This window comes from Vulpes lagopus, chromosome 15, assembly GCF_018345385.1.
Source record: "Vulpes lagopus strain Blue_001 chromosome 15, ASM1834538v1, whole genome shotgun sequence".
In the NCBI taxonomy this organism is placed as follows: domain Eukaryota; kingdom Metazoa; phylum Chordata; class Mammalia; order Carnivora; family Canidae; genus Vulpes; species Vulpes lagopus.
In genome coordinates this window covers 739,186-755,964 of record NC_054838.1, presented here as the reverse complement: position 1 = coordinate 755,964, position 16,779 = coordinate 739,186, and the positions used below count along the sequence as shown (strand labels likewise).

The 16,779-nt window shown below is 43.3% G+C and overlaps 1 long non-coding RNA gene across 3 annotated transcripts in view; it reads left to right on the top strand.

Moving 5' to 3' along the window:
* LOC121476344 overlaps positions 1–16,779 on the top strand; it is a 107,772-nt gene that overhangs the window by 65,567 nt on the left and 25,426 nt on the right. For all 3 annotated transcript variants that reach the window (XR_005983921.1, XR_005983920.1, XR_005983919.1), the window contains exons 3-4: positions 2,633–2,899; positions 14,310–14,548. This is a non-coding gene — a long non-coding RNA (uncharacterized LOC121476344). The remainder of the gene's footprint in view (positions 1–2,632; positions 2,900–14,309; positions 14,549–16,779) is intronic.

Below are 16,779 nucleotides of genomic sequence, written 5' to 3'. Positions count from 1 at the left end.
ATTTATCGAGTGCTTACACTGTGCTAGACTCTGCCTTTAATTTTCATAAAAAACTTTATTGTTAATTCCAACTTTACAGAGAAGAATCTGAGGCATACGGAGATAAGCAACTTGGTCAGGGCTACCCAAGTAACAGGTGGCAAGGCAGGGATTCAAATTTAGGTAGCCTTAGACTGACGTGATATATTTTTTAAATATTTTATTTATTTATTCACAAGAGACACAGACAGAGAGGCAGAGACAGAGGGAGGGGGACTCGATCCCGGGACCCTGGGGTCACGCCCTGGGCTGAAGGCAGAAGCTCAACCGCTGAGCCTCCCGGGTGTCCCTGATGTGATATTTTATAGGTATTTAAAAACGTTTATGCAGCATACTTAATAGATGAAAAATACTTATGAAAATATTAAACAGCCCAATACAATGTGAGACCATCACATGGTTCAAAGCTAAGCTCAAAACCAAATACACACACACACACACACACACACACACATATATATTCACACAAATGTATGTATGTGTATACGTAGGTAGGTAGGTAGATATAGACAAATATTCTGAATTTTGCTGGTTCTGAAGGTCTTCCTTTGATTCTACATCATCCTCCTGTTTCCCACTGCTTCATTATACGACTCTTTCTCTACCATCTAGGTTGCTTTTTGCCCCTCTTCCTGCCAACATATGTCATGTGACTTGGAAATGTCTTCCTGTCCTTGCTTAGGCCACCCCCTGCTCTCACACTTCTGGAGACAGTTCTCAAAGCCGGTGTCAGATCCGTCTCCTCCAGATCTAGGACGGCTCCAGCTCACGCGACTACCCGGGTCCCCAACATCCCTTGCACCGATCGATGACCTGTTAGGATTCTCCCCTCTGTCCCACGCTCTCTCATTTACTCATTGCTTCACGAGTATGTGTGTTCCCTGCCTGCCTACTCACTCCCTGAGGATAGCAGCGACCCTCCAGGTCTCTTTGTCTCCCCAGCAGCTCTTGTCAGAGGACTGAGCACAAGGAAGGCAGGGCCGTAAACACACGTTGATTCATTAAAACGACTTTTAAGTTCCAAAATCCTTACTTAAAGGCTTATTGTCGTTATATTTGTTGCTTTTGCTTTAAAATAGAGAAAACTTTAACAGGGCCTTATTTCAAACAGAGAAGCCAGGCTTCAACACCTAAAAGGATAATAGAATACTCAAATTGGAAACGGCCTTTAGGATCGTGCAGATGAACTCCTCCTTTGACCAATAAGGAAAACGAGACCCAGCAAAAAGCAGTCGTTGGCCCAAGTTCTACAGGAGTAGAATTAGAACTAGGATCCAGAGCTCACGCTTCCTAGGTGGGAGGTGAGAGGGAACAAATGACTGCATTGTTCCCGTTGTTCCCGACCACATTGACATAACTCCTCCCTTCCCCTGGGCTCCATTCCACACTTCTCTGGTTTTCCTTTTTTTTTTTTTTTTTCCCCTAGTGCAAAACCTGAACCTCAAAGCCAAATCATTCTCAAAATGCTAAGGTCCTAAATAATCTCCTTTCCTGCTAAGGAAGAGAAGGGAGAGTTTACTGAACGTCTTTATCTTTCTTCGTCCTTGGCCCTCCTGATTTTCTGCAAACTCTGGCACAGACTGCCCCGCGTGTCTGCGGAAAGACAACCTTTGCCAGATTTTGCATTCAAAACTTTTAGGTTTTATTAGAAAGAGCTGTAACATTTTGACCACATCAAGCCCTCTGACATGCGACCACATGGCCAACTGAGGGCCTTTGAACCCCAAATTTGACACTTGTTTTTATTTTTGAAAATTCATTAATCTTCATTTGGTGTCCCAGTCTCCATCCAGGTCAACAATGGAATTTCCTGATCCCACCATCTTTATCGGGAAGTTTTTGTTTTTGTTTTTTTTTCCTCTGAGGACTTGTGCGAATGAGTGTACCTAAATGATGTTTGTTATGTAACATGTGGTGGGAAATTCAAAAGGCCCGCAGCAGTCACCAAGGTGCGCTAGCCAGCAGTCCTTCATTGGTAGCGACTCCTCGTGGTCCACGACGGCCAGAGCTGTGGCCCTGGTAGCTCACATTACCTCCAGCTCAGGACAGCGTGCTCTGAGAAATGATTGAATGTGATTTTTCATGCTTCCCTGAAGCCTGCTAATGGAACCTCGCATGATGATGCAGAAGGCAGCTTGCATTGCAACACACTGTAATCTGGCTGGAATTAAATGAGCTTAAATAACAAATGCTCAGATCGTGGTTACTAATTAAGAGTGATGCCAGAATGCCTATAAGTTTTACATATGTTCCTCGTTTGGCTGAAATTTTGACAATGAGTAATGCAACACAGACTTGGTCACCTGACCTCCAGGAAGCCGTGCTAGTTGGCTGGGAGCTAAGATCCCCGTGAAAACCCTGGGATTGTGAGTCAGACTGTGCCCTAAAGACCACTGCACTAACCAGGGTGGCCAGTCTGGGCGCGTTGTATGTGTTGAGGGGGTGGGAGGGGGAGAGTCCAGGAGGTGCTGTGCTTTGCAGTGAGGTGAGAACAGACGCCAAGACCGGATACTAGGAGGAGCATAAATAATTAACAAAGGCCTTCATCCCCTAGCAGCTAAATATATTTAGTCTTACATTATTTTGTCCCCAGGAAATAAGGGAAGACTGAAGCCAAAGAGAACTAGCGTGTACTATGTGGCCACCCCCCTCCAGGAACCTTCTTAGAAGATGTTCATAAACGATACAGCTTCAAGTGCAGGACCTGCCCCTCAGCACAGCCCACGTTCACTCTCGGTCAGATGCAGTCCCTTCACCAACTTCTCAGTAGTTGCCCCTTTGGGCTGTGCTCGCCGCCGTTTGTGTCTGTCCTTCCTTGTTCTGGACCTCAGCACCGTTCCCTGTCGCAGGCTGATTGCAGGTATGTAACCGGTGGCTCTCACTTGCTCTTGAACCTCATTCCGGGCTCTGCCTCAGCACATGGTCAATACTGGGACATGATCTCGTCTCCTGAGACTCACCTGGCCTTAGCTAGTTTTGGCTTCACCACAGTGCCACCCCCAACGGCCCTCCAATTGTATCCCGGATATTAGGACAGTTTCAATTGCAATTAATCATTTTTTTTTTTTTTTTTTACTTTAAAGAAAAAAAAAATAGTTCTTGTAGCTATGTCTCTATCTTACTCTCAGCCTGCTTCTCACATCTGTATAACCCGCCTGGTCACATAGGACCCTTCCCCTGGGAGGACGGTTCAGAGAGTCTATCATCACAGTTTGGTGGCAAAGAGCATAGGCTTTACATCAGACAAACCTATGTTCTAATTTTGGGCTTTTCCCACTGTGACAGATGACTTTTTCCGAGTCTCAGTTTCTCCTCTATAAAGTGTAGATAATAATACCTGCTAACACAAAGTTATTGTGAAGATTAAAGGAAATAATGTACCCACCGCATTTAGCACAGGACTGGTGCAAACAGGCAGTCAAAAATAGTAACTAATAATATTATTAACATTCCTCTCCTTGTCTGGTTGCTTTCCTTGTGACCTGAATTTTTGGTGTGAGTCAACAGTATTGGGTGGTAGGGAGCAGAGACGAATGTTCCAATTTAGTAGATTGTTGAACACCCTAAATCGTCTTCAGGGCTATGTAAGAACTGGGGCATTGTTATAGCCATCCCAAGTCCATACCTGTGATAAAAAAAAAAAAAAAAGAAAAAGAAAAGAAAAGAACTCAATACATCACTAATCAGACTTCCTTTCTCACGTCGGACCCGCTTGCACGGAGGCTCTCCCACAGGCCCAGAATATGGAGATTGTGACAGATTTGACAAAAAGTGAACACTACTTTTGGGTGGGGGACTTGGGGGTTCCAAGACCAAACAGCACCCCAAGCTGCCGTCGAGTGTGTAAGTCAGATGTGAAGGTCCAACACCACGACTTCCCTCCGTGCTGAGGCCGGTGAACCGTAGAAGACAGCTTTAACTAAAGACAGAATCTACCGAGCAGTCCTGCTGGGAGTTGTGTTATATGAATGCAGTGAGCTTTAATTTTAGTGTGAGGCTATGAGCCCCGTAACAGAGCACCAGTGCCACCAGCCAGCCTGGCTTTGTCGGGATGGCTCCACCTCTTTGCAACCCTAGCAGCTGGCGTCAGAGTCTCGCGTTTCAGTGTATTAAATATTTACCAACAACCTGTTGGCCATATGTCATTGGAGTGTGTGTGGTGACAGACTCAGTACTCGGCACCTTTTCAAGTGGATTCTGTAGGATCTGCAGGGTTCTGTGGTCTCATAGATCCTTTTTAATAACCAAGTCTTTTGTCCTTTTTGTCCTCCTGCTTGCTAAGCTGGTATCAATATCATACGCAGGTTCTGAGGGAGCGAACTTGTTCGGTCATTCCTCCTTCTGTATCCTTTCTTCTTGGGGCGCCAGGAAGGGTATCAGTATCCCCTATTCATTGCTTATTTATCTGGCAGTACTTGTCTTAGCTACCGTGCAGGTGCAGAGGCACTTTCCTTCGGGAAATGAAATTATTCCGAGCGTCGAATTCTGCTTACTTTGCTCATTTGCCGATGGGTTCTGGTTCATTTTATACTGTTTAAAGGAAAACCTACCTGGAATCGTGAACTTTGGATTTAAACTTGTTGTTGGGTTTTCAAATCGAAAGCCGTTCCACGGAGGAAATATAGCAGTTTAGACGCTAAGCACCACTTGATAGATGTTTTGAAATAAATTGTATCTCTGGTTAGAATTGACCATTCATAATCCTATGAGGAATCAGATATTCTCCATCTTAATACCCCAGATCCATTCAACAGACATTTCCTGAGTGTCGACTATGTTTTTCTGTCTTCGCTAGGCCTGGAGCTAAGAAGATCAATACGACTATTTCTGCTCCAGGTCATGGGACTGGTTCATCGAGTTTCTTGAAACTGGTAGCTTTTCCCCCAATGCCTTTACTTATATGAAGTGACAACTCTCGTTTCTAGAGAAACTTAACTTAAAGTAAACACACTGTTAAGGGTACATAAATTCAGTTTTATCAGCTATTGAGGGCCAGTGCGACGTTTTACTCTCCCACTGACTTTATAATCTATAGTTTTTGCAGATTTACAATAATGGAGCTACATTTGAGTTTTTCATGTACTGTTTGTATATGAGATATTACTGACTTTTGATTCTGCAAGGAACCTGGGTATGTGTCATTTTCTATCAGGTGAGGAAAAAATGATTGAAAAAATTCAACCTGAATTTAAGCTTATTGAAGGCCTTTCTTTTTTTTTTTTTTTTTTATTGAAGGCCTTTCTGTTCCGTACTCCTCAGTTGTTGCTGTTTTACAAGAATTGTATGAAATGAAGACATGTCATTATTTCAGAGTCTCAATTCCTTCTGAATTTGAGTAGCAAAGCAAGGAGAGCCCTTGAGAGTTAAGTTTGGATCAGATTTCAGCCATGACCCAGTATCTACTTTCCTCACAGTCCAGTACTCCTATGTACTCAATATTGCTTAGTAATCATGTTTCAAGAATACCCAAATCCTGATTATGCGATTGATAATAGATTATCATAAATCAAGTGAGAAAAAATGACTTATTGGCTATTGCTGATCACAATTATTTAATATTTTAATGTATCAGTACGTAGTGCGCCTAATAGGAGGCAGTGGTTTGTCTCCCAGCCTAGTACAGGCATAGGTAGAAAAAAAACATGTTTCAGTATTAATAAAACAGCATGCGCTGGTGGTATTATGTGTGGCACTTTAGGTTATAATCAGTTTCAGGTTACTGTGTGATCCATATGCTTGATCTTTAAGCGCTTCAGAGGTGTTCTGGTTCTTGCATAAGAAACGCCAATGGAGAGAGCTCAGACTTGAAAATTAAGTGCTGAAGTTGCTATTCCTGCTTTTACTACTTAACTTTAAACATTTTCACATATTCAATCTCATTATTTTGTTATGACCAAGACTAAGAAACTGTCCAGATACCAGTGATTTCAAAACAACTGGTTGATCACAAGGAATAACGCTAGAAGCTGATATTTACGTTGTGTTTACCAAGTGCCAAGCATTTCTGAAGTGTTCTCCTATGTGTATTTACTCACAGCACCCCTAGGTAAGCACTGTTATTTGTCTATTTTATAGGTGAGAAACTGAGCCATGGATGTAATAACTTAATCGCATACAGCTTTAGGCTTGTGTAGAGAGAGGTCGGTGATTCCAGTTTCTTAATTTGTGAATTTGACATATCTGAGGCATATGTCACTGATCCATTAATTTGGTTAGTTCAACAATATTTACACAAAGCTTGATCTGGGTGGGGCATAGTGTTCTCTATGGGGTGACAGCAGGCACCGGATCTGTGACCCAGGAAATGGCAGTGCAGTGAAGAGCGAGTCCAAGAGTCTGGTGAAGAGGAAGATGAGCAAGCAAATAACTGCACTTTAGGGCTATCACGGTGTGCTAAGGAATACACCTCGGGAGGATATAATCCTGGTACAAGCCATGCAAAACGTGGCGTGTGTGCACGCACCCACGTGTACATGGGAAATAAGAGTGTGGTAAAGAGGAGAGGAGGAAGAGAAATAGAGAGCAAGAACGTTCCAGGCTGAAGAAGCAATATTGCAACACTATGTCAGAGGCAAAGAAATTATTCATTTTGGTTAGAGCAGCTTGGGAGATCGAGGATAAAGTGAATGATTGACAGACGAAGTGAAACTGGATAAAGTCTGCAACAGCCAAATCACGAAGGTCTTTATTTGAAACCATGTTAAGTAGCTCAGATTCTATCTTAAAGTCAACCATCTACCCCCTTGTGCCATGTCCTTACTATTCATGACTAATGAGCTATGACAATGAGCTTCAGAACCCTTCTCAACACAGCTCTGCAGGTGGCCAATAAAAATGAATAGGAACTGGCAATGAAGTTGAATTTATAAATATTATTGTTGCATTAAGATGCAATTCTTCTAAACATTATTTCATTTCATCCTTATTTTACAGATGAGGAAACTAAAGTTCATTGAAAAAAGTCACATTTCTTCCATTTAGACTTGAGCTAAGAAAAATTGTGCCCTTGCTGCTTATGTCGCCAAGGTGACAACTCCGCGTTCTTGACTCCGACCTTCCTAAGCGGGGGTCAAACTCCACAGCTCCAGCCCCCCGGGAAATACCAAGTCAGACTCCATTTTGGTGTCTGTCCCCTGTAGATTTTAATGCACTTTTTTTTTTTAATTGTCAGCTAATGGTTGGGCTATTTTCCTTTTCTGTTTCTAGACATGAAAGTTTTTACTCCACTTTCTCCTGTATTGGGTAAGAGATCTTGTTGTCTTCACCTGAGCTGGGATCATTAGGGAGCTAAGTGTGTTCATAACTCCGGGTGTGGAAGGTTGAGGTAGAAAGAAGGTTTTTTTTTTTTTTTTTTTTTCCATAAATCTGGGCATAGAAATCATACACCTATTTTACAGCTTCTCCTTTTCTTTTACACACAACAGGTGATGATTCTCTTCCTCTCAGCCAATAGGACTCCAATATCTCTAAGATGCTTCAAAACACAAAAAGTTTATCTTCAGGAGTGGGAGTAAGACAATTTTCATGCCTCAGGGCCATGTACTTACTCTTCCATAAACGAAAAGAGAACTACCTGGAACTTTTGTTGGTAAAATTTGTGAAAATAAAATCAAGTGAAAGTTCCACAGATGAAACAGATGAAATTAAGGCTCAGATGTTGAATGACTTCCCCGCAGTTACGGCGCTGGGACGCGCGTGTTTGTCCCAGACACTCCGCATTCTGTGTTCCAGCCCCTGTACCAGGTGGCTGCTAGGCTACAACTCTCCTCTCCGAGGACTAAGATGCCATTTTCAGTCATGAGTATTATGGTGTTACGGGAGGCAGCATGGACTCGAGCCAGCCTCTGTGGCTGGCCTGGCTCAAATCTGAATCCCGGGCTTGCAGTTTATGAGCAGCAGTGTGACCTCGGGCGAGTCACTTAACCTCTCACACCCAGTTTCCCTACCTGTAGAGTGCTGATCATGCTCCTCTGGCTGATTTGTTGGGACGGTTGCATTAGATCAATGGTTTTCCAATTTGAGGCTTCACAGAATCACCTGGAAGACTTGTTAAAACATAGACTGCTGACCCCGTCCCAGAGCTTTTGATTTTGCAGGCCAGGGATAAGGGCTGATGATTTATATTTCTTACAAGTTCCCAGGAAGTGCCGATGCTGCTGGTCCAGGGATGGCACTTTGAGAACCCTTGTATTAGACCATCCGTCTAAAGGGCCTCATTTAGTGAGGAGTGTGCTCAGAGTAAGTCATTCCTTTCGCCTCCCTAACAGAAAACAGAAGTTTGGAGGGTATGGGGAGGCAAACTAGTAAAATTTCGAGTAGGGAAGAAAAGAAAGAAAGGGAGGTGCTCCGTTAATTAAGATGCTGTCATTCAAGGCACAACCCCCAAGGGAAACTGTAGGAACAACAGATCCTGGAAGAAGGGCATAAGTATACATAAGCCTAGAGAAGCAGATGAGTCACAAGAGTAGCAAGAGAAGGAGATCGGAATCAAAGCTCAGCAACTATGTCTCTGGCCCGAGGCAGACGGGGCTGTGACCTCTTGTCTGATTTCCTGGGCAGCTGCCTTATTAGCCTTCACAGATCGCCCACAGTCTTAATGCCCCTTCCAGTTTGCACAGGGCAGCCACACAAGTGTCTCCCTCGTTCATCTATAAACCTGCACAGCAGGGACTGGTATTCCCACTTTATGGGTTTGTAAACTGAGGCCCATGGAGGTTAAGGGTTTGCCCGAGGTCACATAGAGAGCGGAGATTTAGAACTTAGGTCTTGAGTTCTCCAACTTCAAATTCCCTGTTCCCCCCCTCTCTATGCTCATATTCTCATATTTCTCCTCTCAAGTGTTGTATCCAGTCTCTGGGCCTAGAGACTAGCTCTCAGCCCATGCATCATTTGCACCTTGAGGTGGTAAGAATGCTTGAATTGATCCTTTTACGTCCAGGCCTGAGCACTGGGTGCATCCCATTTGCACAACCTGCTGCCCAGGCGGAGCCCACGCTGACGGCCCGGGCGCCTCCCCGAGCAGCACTGGGATTTTCCGGGATCTGGTCGGCCTGCTTTCTCTCCTTTTCATAACACACACTCTTTGAAGATGTGCATGCAGCTTTCTCTTTGCATTATTTAAGAGATGGTTTCCAGTAAGGGAAACAGTTGAATTCTAAGTCTCCCTGTGATGCTGGTTTTAGGATTTTCTAGCTTAAAAATAAAATTGCCTTTTCCTCCTTCACTCATTTATTTGCTGAAATGCCAGTAAATGGTACCGTGCTTTTCCCAAACCGAAGCCACTGCTATGAAAACACGGGAGATTCCTCTTGCGTGGTGGTCAGATTTTTTTTTTTTTTTTTGTACAGCATCTCCTGCGAGAAAATACCAGCTCTAGGCTAGTCTGTGATCCTTTGTACCACAAGCAAAGTTGGGCTTGGAAATAATAGACTGATGGCTGGATTGATGGCTTCCCGTATCCCTTCAGCACCCAGCCCAGGGTTAGGAAAGAAGCCATCTCTAAGCCTGGGGAAGTGTGGTCTTGACAGAGCAGAGCTGATATGTATGAATCTTATGTAAAATTTGAAACAGGAGCCCTTTACTGTCAGCCTCATAGTGTCAGAAGCCGCGCCCATAAACATCAGTTTTATCAGAAAAATGATGTAGGTCTTCCCTGGGTGAAAGAGACCTTCCTAATTTCTGCAGTCTCCCTGTATTGCCATTCTCTTTCCTCCTCAAATTTTTAGTAGCTATTTCTTTCTCTTTCTTTTTCTTTTTTCTCTTTTTTTCTCCAGAAGCTTGTCACCCTCTCTGGTAGTGTCTCCGAGTAGTTGCACAGTTTGTTACAGTCTCGAGATGCCCTCTATCTTTGTTGCCTCCAAATACAGCTGAGAAAACCACAGATACCCTTTCCTTATGCTTTCTTAAATATGTGGATCGTGCTTCACCAGCACGATCCTCCTGCCTCTCACAGACTCCTTCCAGGGTAGAGCCTTCGCCTCATGGCTGTGTTTGAATAATTCAGGCTCTTTCTCTCCTTCTTCTTCTGGGGAACCCACTTGCTTGCAGAGAGCACGCATTTAATAAAAAAAGACCCTCTTCCTACTTGCAGAAGGCCACAGCCTCCCGGGACCATCTGTGACTTCCGAGACGCCTGCTAGGTTTGGAGTTTAGTATAAAGAAGCCCGTTCACCGACAGATAGAAGATACATTCTCCAAGATCAGCTTTATTATAAACTGATTCTAAGGATCGTATTTTAAATTATGTTAATAAGGAGTCAATCGTAAGGATGGTATTTTGGTGCCTGCCTGCTTTATTGTTTTGTCCCACCTCACAAGATGTTCAGAACTTGGGCGGGGAAGAGTTAAGGTGTTATTTCTTGACTCTTTCAAGGTCCCAACACACAGAAAAAACCTGAGGCCCTTACATTTAAAGTGTTTGTTACTATTTATTTTTATTTATTTATTTTAAAAGATTTTATTTATTTATTCATGAGAGACACAGAAAGAGAGAGAGAGAGAGGCAGAGACACAGGCAGAGGAAGCAGGCTCCATGCAGGGAGCCCGACGTGGGACTCGATCCCGGGTCTCCAGGATCACGCCCTGGGCCGAAGGCAGGCGCTAAACCACTGGGCCACCCAGGCTGTCCCGTTTGTTGCTATTTAATATGACAAAGTCACGTATTGTTTCTTCAACGGGTGTGTTGATTGAGTCTCACATCTGTGCCCAACATTGTACCTGGTCCTACCAATACAGAGATAAGATCCCTTTCCTCAAAGAGTCTATGGTTCAGTAGGAAAGACCCCGTGAAAGGACGAATGGCCTTGCACCGTGATGTCTGTTATAACAATAAAAGTTTGTGCAAAGTGTGAAGGAAACTTAAAAACAAAAACAAAACAAACATGTCATGATAGAAACAGCAAGGCCAGGAATTTGCACACACTCCAAACACTTGTAGAAATCCTAGAATCAGGGTTTCCACGCTATAATTTTCTTCTCCCCAACTCATAATCTAATATTCTTTTGCTCTTTCCTTTTCATAACATGGCAAATAAGATGTTGGGCTCAGCATTCTCAGCTCCACAGTTAGGCATATTTAGGTTCCAATCCAGGCTCTGCCTCTTTATTCCCGGGCTTTGGGTGTTTTAACTGTGTCTTCAATTCAGCTTTGTCCTCTTGAAAATTGGAATTAAATAGTACCCATTACCTTGGGGCACCTGGGGGAGTGAATCTAATAATCCATATTGATACTTGCCTTGGTACCTGGCACAGAGCAAGTACTCACTCATTAAGCATCAATATTAACTTTTATTATTATCCCTCACTGTTCATTCAACATTAATTCAAGAAATCTCTATTGAGCACCTCTTGTACGGCAGGCACAGGTTTGGGGTCTGGGAATCCTTAGGGAATACGGTAGGTTGAATGAATACAGTGGATTCTTTTTTTTTCTCCTTCAAGAGTCTAAACCGTTCCAGTCTCTAGATCTAGGTGATCTTTTTCTCTTTTGAAGGATCCTCATTCTGAAGGTTTGTAGGTAAGTTTAGGCAGAACAGTAGGTGTGAACTCCAAAGTTCATGAAACAGATTCCAATCACACGTGGATAGTTTTCGCCTGGGAAACTGTCTTCATAGGTGTACGTCGCATAACCACGTTTTCCAAATACTGAGTCAAAACCCTTCGTCTGACATTGATGAAAACCAAAAGCATCCACATCCACGCACCTTGCCGAAAAGTAAAGTGACTTTTTCCTTCCAACGTCTTCTCCAACATGATGGCACCAATCCAGAAAACTTTTGCCCAAGAAGTTAAAGCTTCTTCTAGAAACTTCCCTAAAACACATGAAAGACTGCTCAGCTTGTCAATAAATACCATGAAATAATTATTTTTTTCTCTAAGACTCTGGAAACCCCTGCCTTAAAATCCTCACTCTGCTGTACCCACCAGTCCTGAAGCGCTATGTCATGATCCCTAATCAAATCAAAAGACCCGTGTTAAACCAGACCTCCAAACCTCATGAGTACCCTGGCTTTGTCCTTCTACCTTGAGACATTATTTTATCTTTGTTGAGGTAGTGAGTTCTCACAGTAGTAAGCAATAAACTCAGTTTTGCTTGATCAATAGGGTTTTTTTTTTGGGGGGGGGGGATATTTTCACAATTGCACATAATACTTAAAACTTGGCTTTGTCATGCCTTTATCTTCACCTCTTTCTAGCTGTATTACTTTCAGCAAATCCCTGAATTTTTGTCAGCCTGGGTTTCTTAAAGAGAGCTAGGAAAATAATGAATTTATAGGATTATCGTGAAGGTTAAATGAAATAAACCACTCAAAGTTCATTCAGCTCTGAATTATGGCGAATAGTAAATAATAGCAAGAAAATGAAACGCCGCGATTTGTGAGTCACTTGGCCTTTGCACTCCGCCTTGGGGTTTGGTAGCTTGGTTATAAGCGCAGACTTTACAATGTGGCTACAAGATGCTCATGAACACATTGCACTTTGGGGTGTACTGCTTGATTCTCTAAGTGGAAACAAAACACTGGCAGAGTTAAAACATTCCTTACAGTCTTTTCCAAGCATTTCCCAGCTCAGCAAATTTGGCCAGACTGGCAAAATCTTAAGGAAATAAATTTTCAGGAGAAATAAGCAGAGGAACCATTTTGACATGATAAAGCTGTTCATGCTGGTAGTGGAAGGAATTGCCAATTGGCTTCATTTAACTTAACTCCTGGTCCCAGACAGACAGGCTCCGAGGGCCCGGGGTGGGATCGCTCAGCAGCCTGGGAGCAGACTCTGTAACTTGATGAGAACATGCATTTGCAGCTCTGGACAGAAGGAAAAGTGGCTTTAACTGAGAAACATCATCAGTTCTAGGGACTTCGCCTCCAACTCTGAAGAGGAGAAATGCATAGCCAATAGCAGTTTTGACTCTTTTTTTGAAGTTCAGAACTTGACTGGGATTTCATAAATCTTCAGATAAGTGGACTCTCTCATTCTCTATTGGTTTACTGAGTATTTAATGGATCGATTTATTATTCAATGTATATTTATTAAGCCCCAACTCCATATGAAGCATGTTGCACCTCAACGTTCATCCAGTTGTATATAAGTAAACAAAACCACCAAAATTTGTTGTGTTAAATGTTACGGAACGTCATTCACGGGTGGACCTGGAGGGAAGGAATCAGCCGGGGGAAAAACAAAGGCCTTAGTGACAGAGGTTTCGTTTATTTCATTTTCAATTTTTTCTGACTCAACAACATAAGTAAGATAATCATAACATTTCTGTGCTGCGCCAACCCAGCCCAGATGAGGATAGTTATCAACGCCCTCCTGAACCGCATTTAACCGGCCCGTTATTGCGCGCTGTCAGGCAGACTGCAGCCACGCAGCGTCCTAAAGTATAACACTAGCATGGGACAAAGACCTGATTATGGCCAAATGAGGCTACTGCGTTTTCTGGTTGAAATTACAAATATCTCAATAGTCTAGGACCTGTCGGTACTATGGGATGTCGTTAGATTTTGGGATACTGGATTTTGTTACGGCCTGACCACCAGATTGCAGAACATCCTATCTGGCCCAAGGTCTACGTTGAGTTAAGAGTAGAAAGGAGCCAGGGAGGCTTAGTGTACGCGATCTTCATGCTAATAAATTTTACATAATGCTTTGTGACCCTAGACCAGGCGTTTTAAGTCTGGCATTGCCTATCATCTGCTTTCAAGTGCTGTCAGCATGATCACTGAAAAATTAATCAAAAATTTTTTTCTAGGCCCTATAAGAACTTCAGACAGGGACTTCTGGGCCCGGGAGATGGCCCCAGGGAGTAGGAACGAAGAATCCGGGAGAGTGAGGCAGGGAAGGTGCGAAGGCTGTAGTAACGGTAACAAATTGAAGCAGCTTCTGGGACAGATGAGAGGGAGGAAAATGTCCCTCAGAATCATCCATCTGAGGGGAGGAGACTGATGCGTGTATTTACCCACCAGCTCCTACCTCCATTGATGATTACCCCCCGAGCATTCCCTGCATTTCCAGGCTGCACCTCCAGTTACATGGACTCCTATTCCTTCAAGAAGGCTTCTGGGTGGAGCTGAAGCCAAAGGATGCTGGTAGAGGGAGGAGAGTCTCAGCTCTCCGGAGATTACCCGCTACAGCCGAGCTGTAGTCCAGGGCGGGCCAAGGGGATCCAAAGAGGGGCACCAAAGGTAGCTCCTATAGGTAAGTAAGTGGACTCTCTTAGGTACACATGGCCTTTCCTCTTTAGACATCTCTTTTCCTCCTCTTTCCCTCAGAGCGAGTGCCGAATCAAACCAGACCTTTTGAGAGAAGTCATCTTCGTTGGCTTTGCATAAATACCCTTGTATTCTCAGAAGTGGATGCGAAGATTCAAAGAAAAGAATCTCTGTTAAAATGCATTTCTGAAAGCATGTATAATTCACAACGTCTGCATCAAGGAGCGTTTTTATCACCTCAGCTTCTCTAAAAAAGGACCAGGAAAAAGAAGAAGTAAGAGTGTGTCCATGTTGTGGAGGTAGGAAGTATATTTTTATCACTTATGTAATGGCTACAAAAGGAGTTTTGGAGTCCATCTTCGTAATGATTTACCACACTGGCCAGTTTGCTTTGTTTTCTCTGTAGCAATTTTGATGGGGGCCACAAGCAACCACTGGCCATGGATGACTTTCTCTTCCTCCCTTCTTCCCACTAAGGGCATCTGTATATGCCTGGACGTTACTTCAGATCTGAAGAGATAGATAATCTCAACATTTACTTCAATGTCAGGAAGATCCCTTGCAGAGAAGAGGGGATTTTCTTTTTTTTTTTTTCTTTTTTTTTTTTTTTTTTCAGATAGAGTTCAATGCCAGCTACCCTCTGGTGGGATGCTCTGGGATGTCAGAGAGGATGGAGGGCTTGGCTCACCCAAAGGCAAGGAGCAAAGGCTTTTCTTACTCTTTTATTGGGATAAAAGCTTGAGTTGTCTGAAGTTCTTTTTGCAAATAGTTTCAAAGACTGCAGAGCCTAGAAAAAAAGATTGCATAGCAAATAATGACAATTCTGACATACCGAAAAGTCTTGTGAGGTCCTCTGATAGACTTATCCTGAGGCTGGTGGGAGAAGTGGTGTGACTCAGAGCTCAGGAGATTGAAAATGGAGGATTTCCAAACATATGTCTTCTGTAGAGCTGCTCTGCTGTTATGACATCGGAAATGGTCTGTAGGGAGCAGAGGAGAAACCAGGGGCAGGAAAACCAGCAGAATGATGAATGATCTCAGAGGTGATGGATTTCATCCCGGCAATCCCTTGGACCCACAACCAGCAACAGTTTCATACAACCCCAAGCTGAAAGATGAAAGCATTTCATCTTATCTTTCCCAGGATTGTTTTTCCCTCCGAGGGAACAAGATTGTAATCTTTAAGGCAGAAACTGCCTGGCTTGTGATAGGTGCTCAATAAGTATCTGTTGCAAGACTGAATTGTATATTATGGTGTCACATACAGACCATAGATGGTGTCAAAAAAAAAAAAAAAAAAAAAGAGTTCTTGCCCGGGCTCTGTGACTAATAACTATCCTCATTCTCAACTGTTTATCTGTAAAATGAAACATTCCGCCCCTCTAGTGAACAAACCTCAGTACTATGAAGGATATTGTGAAGACATTCAAATTTAAGAAGGCATCTTTGTCTTCAGAATAGATGAAAATTTCTGAAAAGAGGAATTTATGAATAACACAGTGATGGAGAGCTCAGACCCTGGAGTCGGTGTGACTCGGGTTCAAAACTCTGGTCCCTGCTCATCAGCAAAATGGAGATATTTGTTAAACTGCTGCAGGTGTTGTTGTGAAGATAAAATGATGCATATGAAGCACACAGCACTGGCACATAGCAGTCAATAAATATAAATTATTAATGATTAGTTAATGATCGGTAACGTGTTAGCATATTCTTCTGGAATGAGTGGAGAGGACGAGAAGCTTTATGCGGATTGACATTGTGAATGGAGAGGGGCGGGCATTTGGAGTCTTTACAGTCGTTTTTGATTTGGCTCATAGAGTGAGGAAAGTTTCAGTAGAAAACAAGAGGGAATAAAACCTCCCCAGGAGGAGAGGGGCAGTCGTATGAATGTCACGATGAGGGAAAGGAATCGGTTAGATTTTCTATCATGAAGAGAGGGTCGGTGTTACTACAGATCCTAGAGGAACTTTACAAGTAGCACTTACACTACAACAATTTTCTCTTCCTTCAAGGACAAATGGATTATTACTGCTCTTAAGTGTGTCCACTGCTGTTAACTGCCTACGTGATTTCACTATCGCCCTTCTTCCTTCTGCTTTCCCGCTAGAGCTGCTTTGGTAAAAAGTGTCAACGTGCCCATTTTAAACACTTTCACCTCCCCCGACCCTTTGCAGCTAGACAAGTCTCCATGACCCTGTTCCAGGCATTGGAACTCAAGTAAAATTCTAGTGGGGGTGGGGGTGGGGCTTCTGGGCAAGCAATTAATTCTATTTCTTCCAAAAAAGGAACCATTTCATCTGGCAAGCACCTTCTGTCTTCCCTTCTTCTCCATCTTTCCCCGCTTCTGGGCTGAATGCAGAAGCAATGTCTGGGGGATGAGCCATACGCTCTGGATGGTGGAGCAAGATGCTAGATGAGCTTAAAGTTTTGACAAAGTCCTTGAAGAGCCACAAGGGCGTCATGCTGCCTGCCTCCGACTTCATATTACAAAAGAGAAACGAAGTCCGAGCTGTCGAGAGGGCCATGATCC